The sequence below is a fragment of the Colossoma macropomum genome, unplaced genomic scaffold (assembly GCF_904425465.1).
Source record: "Colossoma macropomum unplaced genomic scaffold, Colossoma_macropomum, whole genome shotgun sequence".
NCBI classification, from domain to species: domain Eukaryota; kingdom Metazoa; phylum Chordata; class Actinopteri; order Characiformes; family Serrasalmidae; genus Colossoma; species Colossoma macropomum.
In genome coordinates, this window is record NW_023494919.1 from 61,408 (window position 1) to 78,889 (window position 17,482).

At 40.1% G+C, this 17,482-nt stretch overlaps 1 pseudogene; it reads left to right on the forward strand.

Moving 5' to 3' along the window:
- The first annotated feature begins 1,331 nt into the window (after positions 1–1,331).
- Positions 1,332–7,944, forward strand: LOC118800590 (annotated as a pseudogene).
- The last annotated feature ends 9,538 nt before the right edge of the window (positions 7,945–17,482 follow it).

The following is a 17,482-nucleotide window of genomic DNA, read 5'->3' on the forward strand; positions in this document are numbered from 1 at the left end:
TATGGCCTCAAATTATTCCCTCAGAAATGTACTTTCTTCCAGACATCGGTGCAGTACCTTGGGCATGTCGTGTCCCGAGAAGGAGTCTAGACTGATTCTGAAAAGATTTGTGCCCTGAAAACCTGGCCAAAGCCCCAAAACCTGAAAGGCTATTTTCAGGTTATTATAGGCGTTTTGTAAAAGACTATTCTAAAATTGTGAAGCTGCTAAATGACCCAACAGCAGGCTATCCTCCTCTCAGGAAAGGGACTAAAATGACAGTAAGTCCAGACATTACAACTCGAAAGAGCCCTTTGCAGATTGATGAACCCCAACATGTCAACAAGCCTTTGACACCATCATAGAGAAGCTAATAACAGCTCCAGTATTATGTTTTGCAGACCCCAAGTCACCTTACATGCTGCACACGGATGCCAGCACAACTGGACTTGGAGCTGCATTATATATAAGATGGAAAGAACCGGGTTATTGCTTATGCAAGTCAAGGTCTATCCCACAGTGAGTCTAGGTACCCAGCCCACAAATTTGAATTCCTAGCCCTAAAATGAGCCATTGTTGATAAGTTTCATGACTACCTGTATGGTAGTACTTTTGAAGTGGTAACCGACAACAACCCACTTAGCTATATTCTCACCTCTGCCAAGTTCGCTATCGCTGGTTAGATGCATTGTCTACTTTCACTTTCAGCATTAAGTATAGAGCTGGTAAAGAAAATCTGGATGAAGATGGGCTGTCTAGACGCCCTCGTAGTCCCTTGTGTAATGACACTGAATCACAAGGAGAGAGTGAGCGTATCAGCCAGTTCATTTCCCTTTGTCTTTGAGAGTCCTGTGATGATTCCAGATTTCTCAGTTCTGATGTTGTCCCTGCTGTGTGCCAGAGACATCAATGCCAGTAAAGATTCTCCCTCTCTTGTCCTGGTTGAATCATTATCTCTCCAATCAGAAGGAGTGCCAACCATCTTTGAGGCGGAGGAGCAAAGTGATGGGCGCCGCACAGTTCCGATTCATGGTGCAGCCAAATTGATGCAGCAACAGAGTTCTGATCCCGTTATAAGCAAGGTCTTAGCCCAGATGAATGCTAAAGAACCACCCCCACGTAATCTGAAAGGCATTTGTCTCAACCTCAAGCTCATGCTGAAAGAGTGGAATCGATTAGAATTGAAGGATGGTCTCCTCTTCTGCAAGCGACAGTGTGATGATCAGATAGTCTCTCACTTGGTAATGCCTGAGTCCTTGAAGTCTACAGTTCTGAAATCCCTTCATGATGATATGGGACATATGGGATTTGATTGTACACTTGATTTAGTCAGGTTTTATTGGCCAAGGATGATGGCAGATGTTGAGCAGAACATTAAGAATGTGGGCGCTGTGTCCGGCGAAAAACTCAACCAGAAAAAGCAGCACCGTTAGTCAATATTCGGACTACCAGGCCAATGGAATTAATTTGTATGGATTTCTTGTCTTTGGAGCCTGATGATCATAATACTAAAGACGTTTTTGTAATAACGGATCATTTCACAAAATATGCTGTGGCTGTACCAACCAAGGATCAAAAGGCTACCACTGTAGCTAAGTGTTTATGGGAACACTTTGTAGTTCATTACGGCTTCCCGGAACTTCTACATAGCGATCAAGTCCTACTTGAAGGATTTAATACAGCAATAAATACTCTTAATGAATTTGATTACCAGTGTGCTCTTGGGTCACCAGCTAAGAAATACGAGGCTCCACTGAAGGACGAGAGAGCCTCCATTTTCCAACAACGTGCTAAGAAACGGCTGTTGAGTTAACTGGAAAGAAAACAATGTTTAACTGTGAAATACTGGAGTAATTTGTACATTTTTGAGTTAGTTATGCACCTGAAGTGAAGAGTACCCTTTCTATTTCATCAAGCTTTCGAACATACTTCTGAATTATTCCACTGAACATGAGAAATCCGGTGAGTTGAATTCCTTATGTTGTTTCTACGGCTAACTCATGAGTTCAGTTGTTAACCTAAGTTCAGGTTAATGGGAGCTAAGAAAACCAATCGAAGTTGTATTTTTAAATAGAACCTGTCTGGAAATTTGAAGCAGCTAGAAGGTCTTGCAGCACATGATGCCACGTTCTAAAGAGATTCAAATACAGATGCAAAACAATGTCATTGAAATCTACTGGTTAAAATCTAATGGTTATAAAGCCATGGCTGAGGCTCTGGGACTCCAGTGAACCACAATGAGAGCCAATATCCACAAATAAAGAAAACTTGACACAGTGGTAAACTATTCCCAGCCTCGTCAGACCTGATCCAGCTCAGAAAGGGTTTAATAATGATCTGATGAGCTGGATCAGGAGAGTCACTGAAGAGAAGAGTTGACGTTACACAGGGCAGCAGTTTCCCAGAACTGAAGAACCACTGATTCACAATGAAATCTACTTCATGATTATAAATTAAAGCTTCATACACGGTTATTTTTCAAAATTATTTATTTCTTCAGAATCCAGAGGTCAGGTGACTGTAATGGTGAATCCAGCAGTGAAATCTGCTCTTCCAGGAGAAACAGTCACTCTGAACTGTAGAACCAGCCCTGCAGTGAATGTGAAGACTAAAGGAAATTAACATCTGTCCTGGTTTCAGCAGAAACCTGGAGAAGCTTCTAAACTCCTGATTACGGATGTAGAAACGTTACAGTCAAGCGTTCCAGCTGGTTTCAGTGTCAGTGGATCTGGATCTGACTTCACTCTGACCATCAGTAGAGTCCAGGCTGAAGTTCAGGAGATCATTACTGTCAGAATCGTCATGGTAACGGTACGTCCACAGTGATACAGAGCCGTACAAAAAGCTGTGAGAGTCAGAGACACAGAGGCTGCACTGCTGCAGCTGAGACCTACTGCAGGTGCTGAGGGGGAGGATGTGATACAGCACAATCACACACTCTGACACACACTGACACACTATTCACTCAACACAACACACTGATCTGCTCAGACCGTCTCATCATCTCTGTGTTACAGATGATATTTTATACACACTCTGTCTCTAATATTAGATCCTGTAGTCTTTTCTAATAATTGGAGCTCTGAACTAGACCGCTGTAACAAACACTCAGAACTGAAAGGCTGAGAAGAATCAACACTTATTTAAAGATACAGATTTTGGGTCTATTTAAACTCACAGTTGAGCTTCATTAACTCTCTGTTTTCTATGTTGTTTGTAATCCATTAAAATCTCAATTAAATCTTAAAGAAAAAGAAACTACAATCTCTCTCATCCAGTTTTCAATCTACTGATTTAATTATTTATTAAAGAAAAGAAGGGTGGTGTGAGTGGATGTGTGCTCTGGTGTTTCTCCTGAACACAGCAGCTGGAGATCCATCATGGAGTCTGTCAGGCAGACTGTCCAGCAGGGGGACACAGCCCACAACATCCCACCTTAGCCCCCCCCCACCCCCCCCAGCAGCCTCCTGGAGCTATACCTTTTTACCTATATACCTGCACCATTTAAGCCATTTAAGGTGGAATAGGGAGTTTGAATAAGAAGATCGCGAAAAAAGAAGAGACATTAAAAAAGAAAAAAGAAGAGACATTAGACATTTTTTTAAGGAGTGCCAGAAAGAGACAGCAGGAAAACAGCAGCAGGAAAAGGTGAATATGAGAAAGAGCTTGGACACACTTAAAAAGATGGTTCTTCAAGGGTTCTTTTGTAAAGGCAGTAGTTCTGTATAGAACATTTTAAAAAGGGTTCTATATAGCACCAAAAAGGGTTCTTGTACTGTTATAAGCTTGACATTGTAACAATAGCAGAACACTTTTTGGTTCTATATAGAACCATAAAAAATGTTCTACTTAGCACCAAACACAACACATTCTCCATCAATCTGTAGAACCATTTCACTAGTTTCTGTCCTCTTCAGATCTGCATGGTCAGTGTGGCCTCCACAATTCCAATTGTGGATCCAATTCAAGATTCTGCTTTGAAAGAACAAATTAGGACATCTTTGAAGACCAAGACTTAGAGGAGTACACATCAGCTGTACTCTGCTACATGTGGAACTGCGTGGACAATGTCACAGTCCAAAAATACATCTGGGTGTACCCAAACCAGAAGCCCTGGAGAGGAGGTCAAAATACTTCTCAAAGACCGCAACACTGCCTTCAGGTCTGGGGACAAAGCCTTATACTGCACTCCCAGGACCAACCTGAAGAAAGGCATTAGGGAGGCCAAAGCAGACTACAAGAGGAAAAGTGAGGATCACTTCACCAACAATGACCCAAGGTGGGTGTGGCAGGGTATACAGCACATCACAAATCATAAGACCAGCAACCACACAACCACCAAAGGAGATGCCTCACTGGCAGAGGAGCTTAATTGTTTCTTTAGTCGCTTCGAGCTGACACGTGTGGAGTCCTGCCACCAGCTCCCAACAATCACACCCTGACAGTACAGGAGAATGAGGTGAGACGCATGTTCAAAACTGTTAACCCGAAGAAAGCTGCTGGCCCTGATGGTGTAAAAAGAAGGGTATTGAAGGAATGTGCAGACCAGCTCTCTATGGTCTTCACAAGAGTCTTCAATCTATCCTTGTCTAAATCTATCATTCCACCTTGTCTGAAATCTGCCAGTTATCAGTTACCTCCATGACTACCATCCGATCGCACTGTCATAATGAAGTGCTTTGAGAGGCTGGTCCTGCAGCACATTAAAGCCAGCCTCCCACCAAGCTTAACCCACACCAGTTCACCTACAGAGTAAACAGGTCCACGGAAGGCACTATCGCCACCGCTCTACACACAGCACTGACCCACCTTGAACACCAGGGGACCTATGTAAGGATGCTTTTCATAGACTTTAACTCTGCCTTTAACACACTCATCCCAGGCAGATTTCAGAAAGAACTTCACAAAACCAGACCCATTACACAATGGGGACTGTGTGGAAAGGGTACCTGGGCACACACATTGCTGAAGATCTCTTCTGGACCACCGACACCACAGCATTAGTTAAAAAGATACAGCAGCGACTCTACTTTCTAAGAAAAAACAACCTGCAAGAAAAACTTCTGTTGTCTTACTGCCGCTGCTCCATTGAAAGCACACTTACATATGGCATCTCCACATGGTACACCAGCAGCGGACAGCAGAGCCCTTCAGAGAGTCATCAGCACAGCCCAGAAGATCATCGGCTGCTCGGTGGCCTCCTTGGAGGAGGTCTTCAGGTCCTGCTGCCTCAGCAGGGCAGCTAACATCCTTGAAAATCCATCTTATCCTGGTCATCAACTGTTTGACCTGTTACTATCAGGCAGACGCTACAGGTCCATCACATCACGGACAAGCAGACTTAAGAACAGCTTCTACCCCAGTGCAACAAGAGAACTGAACACTGCGCAATGTTGAGATTGCACACTGCCATCCAGGCGTCAACAACACAAGAACAGAGTGTCTACCAGCACCTTTTCAAATCATACTCAAGGGATATTAAAAGATGTTTATATTCATCTGCACTTTATATTTATTATTAAATTAGCTGCTAAATTCTTTTATATCCACTCTCTTTATTTTACTTATTTTACTTCTACGATTTTATTTTAAATTATTTAAATTTTTTATTTTTTTACGTAATTTCAAATTATATAGTCTTTCGTTTAATGTCTTGCATTTTATATTTTACTTTAGCCCACATTTATTTGCTTTATTCCTAGTTTAATCTTTTTTTGTTTATGCACCGGATTGCTACCCAGTTTCATTGTACCATATGCAATGACACTAAAGCATCTTGAATACATTATCAGGTACCTCCCTACCACCTCTCTGTATGGTAGACTTAATAATAATATTAATATTATAATATATTATAACATTATATGTGTTTTAATGAATGAAAAGCACCGTGATGGTATTCTGTGCATGCTTCTAGTGGCATGATGCTCACAACAGGCAGAAAATAGACACATGCAGTCAGTATAAAAGGCTACATTCATTAATGAGTTTGATGTGTGTCACGGAAGAGGTTCATGAAATGTATAACATAAACCCACAGCATAATCAGGGGGTCTCTATGGCACTTTTCATATTTTGTGGCTGGAACTGGGAGATGGAGAGGGGACAAGGAGAGGGCAGAATGGGCCAGCGTACCTGCACGTGTGAACAATATGGAACCATGATCAGTGAAAATGAGATACATGAATGTAGATCTTTTAGGAAATCCCCTAAAATAAGTGAATAAACTCTAAACCTGAGTTAGTAAATTAACATGAACAGGAGGACTAGAATGAGCTCCAGCTCCACTAAACTACTCCTCTCATAGAAGTGGAGCTGAAATGCTGTGTGCATTATTGCTTTGTGCTTATTTATAGATGTGTGTGTTGAGTTGTGTGTTAGTGTGGTGTGTTTCCTCTCCTCCACAGAGTGTGTGATTGTGCTGTATCACATCCTCCCCCTCAGCACCTGCAGTAGGTCTCAGCTGCAGCAGTGCAGCCTCTGTGTCTCTGACTCTCACAGCTTTTTGTACGGCTCTGTATCACTGTGTGAACCACCAGATACTACTGATAAAATGTAAACTGTAAAATGTAATAATCTCCATCATCTTCAGTCTGGACTCCACTGATGGTCAGAGTGAAGTCAGATCCAGATCCACTGCCACTGAAACGAGCTGGAGATCCTGACTGTAAGCTGCTAGTCGTGTAGATCAGGAGTTTAGAAGCTTCTCCAGGTTTCTGCAGGTACCAGGAGAAATAGTTACTGTACACTGCAGGGCTGGTTCTACAGCTGATAGTGACTGTTTCTCCTGGAAGAGCAGATTTCACTGCAGGAGTCTGAGTCACAGTCGCCTGACCTCTGGATTCTAAGTAAAATAAAATAGTTAATATTAAATGATTCATTATTCATTAAAAAAAAAAATGTTTCCCATAGGTAGTCAAAAATTACCAGTTTACCAGAGTCCAGAAGATCAGAGTCCAGATGAAGATGGTGGTCAAAGTCATGTCTGCTGTGGGTGAAGTTTGTGGGGCAGCAGCTCTCAGTCATGAAGTGTTAAACTCACAGGACTATAAACTCTCCCAGAGCACTGAAGCATGTGCTGATAATGCAAAGTCAGCTCTCTCTATGGAAATGACTCTAGTAAGCATCTCCACTGTAAACTGTCAAGACAATACAGACCATATCATATTTTTCATTCTCTAGAACGTTGATTTAAACTTTTATTAAGTATGCAGTTAACTATTAAATACCACAACTTGTTTTGTTCTGAAAAAATACAAAAAGTGATTGATATATATTTATTAATTGTTAATTTATTAATGAAGAAAAGTTTTATTTTTCTCTATTTTGTTTTGTTGATGAGAAATCCAAGGAAAGGAAAACAGTATGAAATCTGTATAATGACTCTCAATCTGTGTCTTTATTCTGCAATCAGCTGCTTTTTATGATTAAAAACGGATTATATTAAAAAGTAAAGTACTTTACTAAGTACTTTACTTTTTAATATAATCCGTAAACTCTGGCTTACAACATAACGTTAGACTATGCTGGGTTTAATTATCCTCTATGAAGTCAACAAAATGATTATCTATTAATTTTCACTTCTATTAATTTAAGGTACAAAACTGTTGTGACTTACAACTTATATAAATACTGTTTTAGGTAACAAAGTCTGTTCATTTGAACTATATGAGAACAGAACATGGGCTGAACTGATTTTACTAAATAAATAAAAATTACACTCAGAGAGCTTCATAAAGAATAACTAGTAAATATGTTTAATTGTTTGTGTTTAATCATGTGTGCTGTTGTTTCTCGTCTCCAGCTGGTTCCACAGTGAAGCCCTCTGTGTCTCTGCTCCCTCCCTCCTCTCTGCAGCTGTCTGAAGGGTCAGCCTCACTGCTCTGCCTGCTGTCTGGATACTCTCCACAGGGGGCGCTGGTCAGCTGGACAGTGGACAGCTCAGAGGTGAGAGAGGGAAGATGAACATCTGCTGAAAGTGCTGCTCTATTCTGGGAGAAAGTGGACGACTCAGGCCTGTTAATGCAAATCTGAGTTTCACCCCCCTCTCTCTCTCTCTCTCTCTCTCTCTCTCTCTCTCTCTGACTGTTTTACTGGTTAAACTGCTTGTTTGTGTTCAGCTGGGGTCTGGTTTCACTTTAGTGCTGCTGCCCTCCAGGATGTGAGTTTAATATCCTGAGCTGACTGTCAGTGTGTCAGAGTCCCAGTGCTGAGTGTAAAAGTGCTGCAACTTTTACAGGTCAGATAATAGATGTTCTCCTCTTCACATTAAGCAACTTACAAATTCCTTCAATCCCACCTTTCAGACTAAACAACTTACACGTCTCTCTTGTGTTCCTACACAGCAGCACTTTAACAGATCTTTCCATCAGCGTTTTCAGAATGTAAGTGGATCTGATTAATGCAGTGATCAATAGATCTTATTTGAAGATTGATTTTAGAAGTTGTAACAGGTCAACAGGCCTGAGGTGGAATCAAACCCTCATCTTCTACTGTGCAGGACGACTGTGGCAGGTGGACAGACTCAATTCAGGATTGAGTGCAGTCGCTCACCAAGCTGACTGAGAGTTGCCCTTAAGTAAGAGCAGGCTCAGGTGATGCTGCTCGTCATTTATTACTAAGGAGACACTCTGTGCCTCCCTCTACTGGCCAAAATCAGTATAACAGACAACCCAACCCCAGACCAAGCCTTTACAAGAAGCAGTGAGGAGCTGAACTCAAATAAACAGAAAAAAGATTAATTTTATTCCACAGATGTGAAACAGATTTATGGATGTTTCTGTAATTCACTGCATTTTTGTTTTATCTGAAGGTTTTGTGTATTTTCTACTGAGGGTGAAAGACGTCCTTTCAGCTGATTTATGATCTGATCCACCTTCTTATATTTCAAATCTAAATCTGATCTGCACATAATCACCACATCAGCTTATTATCAACAACAGATTTATATTTTAAAATAATTTTAATTTCTTAAAAACAACACAGAGGGTCACACAGAGGGTCTCAGTGCACAGTTACTTCAGGGAAAGATAGGTGTAGTAATGAAACTGAACACACAGTGGGGAAAAAGTGTAAAAAAAACTTTTTCTGACAAGATTAATCATTAAGACGACACTAAAAAACATTGTTCTATCATTATTTATGGTAAAAAATAAGACTTTAATATAATTACTTATTATTTCCTTATAAACCCTGATTAAATAAATATTTTACAGGCTGTAATAAAACTATATTTCTTTTTGGATCTCATTACCTCTAACACACTTACTGTGAGTAAAGGTTTCATCAAGATCATAAAACACAGAAATACACTACATGGTCAGAATCAGTCTGTGTTTAATGAAACATGAACTGTGGAAGAATTAAAGTTGAACAGTCCAACAATAAGTGCATCAAATTTTACTGTGATTAAATATTTCTAATGGCACAAATGATGCTGGAATTAAACTCTACATGACATGAATATCATTCATAATAAAGATAAGCACAGGAATCTGGCATAGTAGAAGTGATGTGATAAAATAAGATGTTATGGAAAAATAGAATATGGTTTATTTGCCTGATCCAGTCCAGTTTAAGTCTAGAGGCACCATTTTCAGATCCTTAGTCAAAGCTAAGACGTCCACAGGGCAAACAGGGCAGCCCTACATTTCAGTGACCTTCAGTAGTGAGGAAGTATCATCTGAAACTGAACATCATGACTGAAAGTCTTCAGTTTCTGACAGACAAAAACTACATTCTATGTACGTCAATGATGTTATATTTAAAAAGCTCTTCATTTCTCTGATATTGATGTTACTGTTTAGTTCACCTATTCAAGCTGCTTAACAGCCCAATCTGTCTTAAACTCTTATGTACATTTTTAAAGAAGGTGTTTAGAAGCTTCTGTACAGCCACAGAAGGAACTGACAGACATCATGTCCCAGCATGGTGAGCACTGACTGTTTAAATGTAGTAAAAACATCATGAAAGCAAAATCCTGATCTCAGAAACTTCACACTAATACAACACAGGAAGCAGCAGAGTTTCAGCTCATTCAGCTGCTCTTCAGGAGCCTCTCTGTGCTCTCATATCTGTGTGTGTGTGTGTGAGATGGTGTCTTCATGATCTTGAAGATCTCCTCCACTCTCGTGACTCCAGTGTTAATTTCTAGAGGGAGTTTATTAAAGTCTATCAACATTTCCACTGGTTTGAGTGTCGACCTCATGTTGTTATCAGAACACCAGGCTCTTCTCCTCCTCCTGTACACGCTCTCATCACCAATGTGGGCTCGACCTCAAACGGGAGGAGTTTGATGGACAGGACGCTGGAGGTGCAGTCACTGGTAAACAGGAAGTGATGTCAAGAGGAGAGCACACAGCTCTGTGCTGCAGCCATGTTCACAGATTTGACCAATAAAGACCCGAAAACACACACATTACCATGTAGAATCACACACTGTGTGTGTGTGTGTGTGTTCAGGTACATTGTGGGGAGCAACAAACTTTACTGTTTACACGTCACGTCATGGGACCAATTGCGTGTGGGGACAAAAAAATCAGTCCCCATAAGGGAAACAATTTAGATGGATAGAGGAGCTATTCAGAAGGTGCCTGTGAAGTTTTTAGCTTTGGCCCATGACACATGTTTGGACCAAAGTGTGAGTGTGTGATGGCGCCACTTAAAGTCCCCAGCTGGTACTTGCACCCACTGTTCTGCACACACACTTTTTTTCAAATATGGTTGGGTACTGGCCCACTTCCTGGTCATCATTAGGAATGGATTTCTAATGTTTGTAGAGCAGTCTGCAGGCCTAGGTGCTTGGTTTTATACACTGTGGCCATGAGTGATTGGAACACCTAATTCAATGATTTGGATGGGTGACTGAATACTTTTGGCAATATAGTGTGTAAATATATTACATTTAAGTGAATTCACAGAATACATACACTATATTTCCAAAAGTATTCACAGGTGTATAAAACCAAGCACCTAGGCATGCAGACTGCTTCTACAAACATTTATGAAAGAATGTGTTGCTCTCAAGAGCTCAATGAATTCCAGCGTGGTACTGTGATTGGATGCCAGCTGTGCAACAAGTCCAGTCGTGAAATTTCCTCAATACTAAATATTCCACAGTCAACTGTCAGTGGTATTATAACAAAGTGGAAGCGATTGGGAATGTCAGCAACTCAGCCGCGAAGTGGTCGGCCACGTAAAATGACAGAGCGTGGTCAGCGGATGCTGAGGCGCATAGTGCGCAGAGGTCACCAACTTTCTGCAGAGTCAATCACTACAGACCTCCAAACTTCATGTGGCCTTCAGATCAGCTCAAGAACAGCGTAGAGAGCTTCATGGAATGGGTTTCCATGGCCAAGCAGCTGCATGGATGAGCGAGAAGAACTTGACTGGCCTGACCTCAACCCGATAGAACACCTTTGGGATGAATTAGAGCGGAGACTGTGAGTCAGGCCTTCTCGTCCAACATCAGTGTCTGACCTCACAAATGCGCTTCTGGAAGAATGGTTCTTCCCATAAACACACTCCTAAGCCTTGTGGAAAGCCTTCCCAAAAGAGTTGAAGCTGTTATAGCTGCAAAGGGTGGGCTGACATCATATTAAAACCCTAAGGATTAAGAATGGGATCTCACTCAAGTGCGTGTGAAGGCAGACAAGCGAATACTTTTGGAAATGTAATGTATAAAACCGCAGATTTTGACCTAGAGTGCTTTATAGAGAAATTTTAAAAAATATATATTGTTTTGTTAAAATACAATTAACCCTTAAATGTGTATTCTGGGATACACAAACATTTGGCAGGAGTGGAAAAGTGGGAAAGAGGGAGTGAGTGAGAGAGGGAGGAGTGACATGAATGGGGAAAAAGTGAATGTGGAGGGGGTGAACAGGAGGGAGTGAGACAGAAGGAATGACTGGTCTGGGGGGGGCGGGGTGGAATGACTGGGAAGGAAACGCTATTTCTCAGTGTCGCCGCGGATTACGTTGGGAGACCTTTAATTTGAAACCGCGCAGGAGTCGAGTACCTTCACCATTAACGCAGCTGACATTAAACTCTAAGCCTCCGTCAGAGCTCAGCTGATAGAAACGATTAAAACCCAGAGGTCAGCAGGCAGAGGGGTGCTGAGAGGTGTCCAGTAAGTGTCCAGTGTTTCTGTGAAATATACCAAACGGAACCCAGCAGAGCTGCATGCGTTATGGAGAAACACGTTCATGAAACCACGTTTGGTTTTGTTATAAACCGCTCTCATGGTGAGAGTCGTCCTTTGGTTAAGCTACGAGGTCAAAGATGGCTTCCTTTTCGCCAACTTCTTGTTCGAATTTTCCCGTTCCACCTTAAGTGGTGCCGCAATTACATTCTGGCGCCTCAGTTGTTAAAACAGTAACTGCCGCTTCATTTAAGGTGGAGCGGGACAATTCGAACATGATGCTATCGAATGAGAAGCGAACTCCAGCCTCGTGGTTGAGCTTTAATAGCGTTAAATCCCCTCCATTCCAGGCAGCTTCGGCTAAAGTGGTTTGTGTGCTTAAGCGCTCAAACAATCACAACCAGTAACACAACCAAAGGGAAAAAGTGCTGCACTGATTTAAACCAAAGCGAGAGCACTGTGCCGGATATTTAACTGAGCTTGAATTCTTAGGCTTTATTCCTTTTACTGCAAAGACCAGGTTGATTGTGCACCCCAATTTCATGGTGTCATTTATTTCACTACGTTGTTAAACAAAAAAGCAACTTGATTATAGTTTATTTCACAGCTATATGTTGGATAGATAGTGGCCCAGAGTCATTTAACAGTGGTCATGGTAAACCAGAAGCTGGAATATACAAAAATGTTTTAACACTGAACACTATCAGATTCCCCAATTGTTTTACATTTGAGTCTCATCTGTTATTTAAAGGTCTTTCAGAGGTGGTGGCCTGAAAGACTGAGAAATCTTGAAAGTATGGAGTTACTTTGCTTTTGAAGTGTCTGGGTATAAGAGATAGTAAAAAAAATCTTCTACAGGTAATCATTGTAAAGATCTCAATCCATAATTAAATCCACTGAAAACTAATTTTTTTTATATTTCCCTGCAGTTTGAAATGCCACCCCGTATCAGTCCCCTTAAGGATGCCATTCAGCATGTTGTTTCAAAGACAGACAAAACATGCAGACTAGAGGTGAAGTACATCAATGCAGTGAAAGGTAAGGTGGTGTCTAATAGATTTATTAGGTAATAATTACTAAAATGCATCATCATTATCTTATACTGGTTGGGTGATATACCAGTTCATTCAGTTTACCAGTTGAACATCTTTTTAAGGTGTTAGGTTTGCCATTACTGTTATACCAGTATGCACTTAAATACAGAAAATGCAGCTTACAAACAGTGCAGACCTCACTGACTCCCTCATTTCTTGTGTAGTGAGATCCAGTAAAAGTCAATCTCTTGGGGTAGCCGTTAGCCATTTAGCCAGCATGTGTCTTTATCCTTGCTCAATCAGCTGCTTCAGGCAACACTGTGGTCTCAACCTACAAGCTGAGAGGCTCTGTAGCTTCTCAGCTAAAACTGATAGAGTGAACGGCTGTAATATTTACTAAATCCCAGCATAGATGAAAGCTCGAGAGTGACAGACGCACATATAGACTCAAACCACCGTTTGGCAGCTTTTGTGGTGTTGTCATCCTTTATCTGCAAAATAAGTGTTTTTTGTGGTACGTATACTAACAGATTATGGTAGAATGGATGGGTTTTCTTGTTTTCTTGTTTTACAGGACGTGGTGTATTTGCAAAGGGTTTAATTCGCAAAGGAGATTTTGTTGTTGAATATAGAGGAGATATGATAAATGATGCAGAAACCCAGAGAAGAAGAAAACTTTACCACCCGTCATGTGCTGCATTTATGTTTGCGTTTAAGTGGAAAGGGAAAACATGGTGGTAAGATTTCAAGTTGCACCTAAACTACACTCCTTATACTGAACTATACTGTGCTAAACTAAGTCATACTCTAATCTTGTGGTAATATATTGTGTATCCCCTTTTTTATGTTTCCATTTTTATAAGTATTGATGCCTCTAGAGAAGATGGATCATTTGGACGGCTAGTGAATGACGAACACCAACATCCAAACTGTAGGATGAAAAAAATTGACGTGAATGGAAACTCCCACCTTTGTTTGTTTGCCTTGAATGATATCAAAGAAGGAGAAGAAATAACTTATGACTATGGAAGTGAAGACTGCCCATGGAGAACAAAAGTATGTTGCACAGTACACAGTGAACAGCATGGCTCTTAGTGTTGCAGAATGTATTAAATAATTTTGTGGCTGAATGAATTATAATTTGAATCAATTAGAAATATATATGAGTTTATCTCTATTACTTTATGAGAAAAAAAATTAACATGCTAAAAGTAAAAAAATACCAATCAAGTATTATCAGAATTTTCTTAGCATCACTTAAAGCTGCAATCCATGATCAACCAAGTTGGCAATCTTCTAATACAAGAACAGGCAGTAGACAAACATGAAATTAATGTTATTTATGTTTATGAGCCATTGAAGGTTATTTTAGATCAGTTGGTGTGTTTACATGCACTTGATAATCTGATAACTGCAGAAAATCAGTGTCGGTAACTAATTCAGTCTGTTTACAAGCTCTTGGGTAATCAGATAATGGTAAAACTCCGGGTCTGCATGAGTCAGGCAGTGATCGGATTTCTGCTTTATAACCAGCCAATAAACTCACAGAATAAGACGTAATGTATACACAATGTTAAAAATATCGCTGTAAATATGAGTATACGTCATCTATAAGATATAAAATAATAGAATATAAGAATATTTAAATCTTTTACTTTGTCAAGTGTGTAGTCAGTTTCGGCGGCACTCTATTTTTGTACATGCACAGACTGAGAAATTCAAAAGAAATCTGATTAAAAGTTTACATGGGAAATCCAATTACTGAGCTAAAATCTGACTGTCTTTATCTTTATTTTATTTGTTCTGTTTACATGGCTATCTGAATAATCAGTTAACTGCAGAAATTTGATTATGATTTAGCTGGTAAAAGAGTGTAGAAACACTTACAAATGTTTAAAAACACAGCCACAAAAATGGCCTGTGGGTAATTCATTTATTTAAGAAAATTTACTTAAAATGTGGATATTACAGCTTAGATGTGGTAAAGTCATATGTCAAATGATTTTAGCCTAAGTTATGTGTGATATACAACTGTCATATTGCAGGTAATTTAGTAAATGCAATCACAAAAAAGTCTAATTCTTATGAAAAATGTTAGAGGTGGGTGAAGAAATAGCTAATGATATAAATGTAGAGGACTCCAGCCATCCCTTCCATTTAAAGACTGTGGATGAACACAGTGTGAGAACTCACCAGCAGGTATTATAAAATGTTTTAATCAAATGTTTAATTTCATACAGTTTGTGTGAAACACAGAGACAGAGGCGTGTCATTAAAAACTGCCTTTACAGACAAGCAGCCTTACAGCTAATGCTATGGTGGCAGGCGACTCCCGTCCTTCTCTCCTGTCAGAGACTCAGATGGATGATGCTACTGGTCCAACCAACACTTCTCAACAGGTACATTCATGTTCATCACTACATATTGAGTTCTGCAGTCTTTCTATGTCATGTTTTTGTAGTTTTGTTTTTTTAAGCAGCTAAAAGGAGTAAGAAAATTTATTGTGACTGTGATCCACTGTGAGTCAGTTCACCCGAACAGTTTAATGTTATGCGTCCAGTAGGTTAGTGGTAGTGGGACATTTTGAGCAGACTTTAACTTTCACAGAGATTTTTATTTTGGTTAATTATCACTCTATTCTGGACACTCACGACGTCCCCACAACACACCTTCCATCAGTGTGTGAGCAGAAACTGTGTTTGAAAGATTGGATAGAAACTGTGTTTGAAAACTTGGATAAAAACTGGTCCCCACAAGGAACTTTAGCATAGAGTGTGAAAGGTGCCCGTAAAAGCAATTTAATTTATGGTGTGTAAAGGTGGACAGAGCTTGGCTGGGCCGAAATAAATATTTTATGATTTTACTTTTTTCTCTGAAGTCTAGTGTATGTTGCCATGCATCTCCTTTAAGAGATTTTGACTAAATATGTAGTCAGTGTTTTTGTCTGTCATACAGTATTTACATCTGATTAAATTTTTTTGCAATGTTTTCATATTCTAAAATAGTGTCCTTATGAAATATGCATTTACAGACAAGCAGCATTACAGCTAATGCTATGGTAGCTGGCGACTCCTGTCCTTCCCTCCTGCAAAGACTCAGATGGATGATGCTACTGGTCCAACCAACACTACTCAACAGGTACATTCATGTTTATCACTTGATATTGAGTTCTACAGTCTTTCTTTGCCACGTTTTTGTAGTTTTGCTATTTTAAACAGCTACAAGGAGTAAGAAAGTTTATTGTGACTGTGATCTAGTGTGAGTCAGTACACGCAAACACAGTTTAATGTTATGTGTCCAGTAGCTTAGTGGTAGTGGGACATTTTGAGCCGACTTTACCTTTCACAGGGATTTTTATCTTGGTTAATTATCACTCTATTCTGGACACTCACGACGTCCCCACAACACACCTTCCATCAGTGTGTGAGTAGAAACTGTGTTTGAAAACGTGGATAATAACTGGTCCCCACAAGAAACTTGTGCACAAAGTGTGAAAGGTCTCCACAAAACCTGTTTAATTTAGGGTGTGTAAAAGTGGACAGAGCTTGGCTGGGCCGAAGTAATTTTTAAAATAATTTTACCTTTTTTCTCTGAAGTCTAGTGTATGTTGCCATGCATCTCATCTTAGAGATTTTGTCTGAAGAAGTAGTCATTTTTTTGCATGTCATGCAGTATTTACATCAAATTGACCTTTTTTCCTAAGTTTTCATTTTCTGAAAGTGTTCTTATGAAATGCATTTACAGACAAGCAGCATTACAGCTAATGCTATGGTAGCAGGCGACTCCCGTCCTTCCTTCCTGTCAAACACTCAGATGGATGATGCTACTGGTCCAACCAACACTACTCAACAGGTACATTCATGTTTATCACTTGATATTGAGTTCTGCAGTCTTTCTTTGTCACGTTTTTGTAATTTTGTTATTTTAAGCAGCTACAAGGAGTAAGAAAATCTATTGTGACTGTGATCTAGTGTGAGTTAGTACACCCGAACACAGTTTAATGTTATGCGTCCAGTAGCTTAGTGGTAGTGGGACATTTTGAGCCGACTTTACCTTTCACAGGGATTTTTATCTTGGTTAATTATCACTCTATTTTGGACACTCACGACGTCCCCACAACACACCTTCCATCAGTGTGTGAGCAGAAACTGTGTTTGAAAACGTGGATAAAAACTGGTCCCCACAAGAAACTTTTGCATAGAGTGTGAAAGGTCTCCACAAAACCTGTTTAATTTATGGTGTGTAAAGGTGGACAGAGCTTGGCTGGGCCGAAAGAAATATTTTATGATTTTACTTTTTTTCTCTGATGTCTGGTGCATGTTGCCAT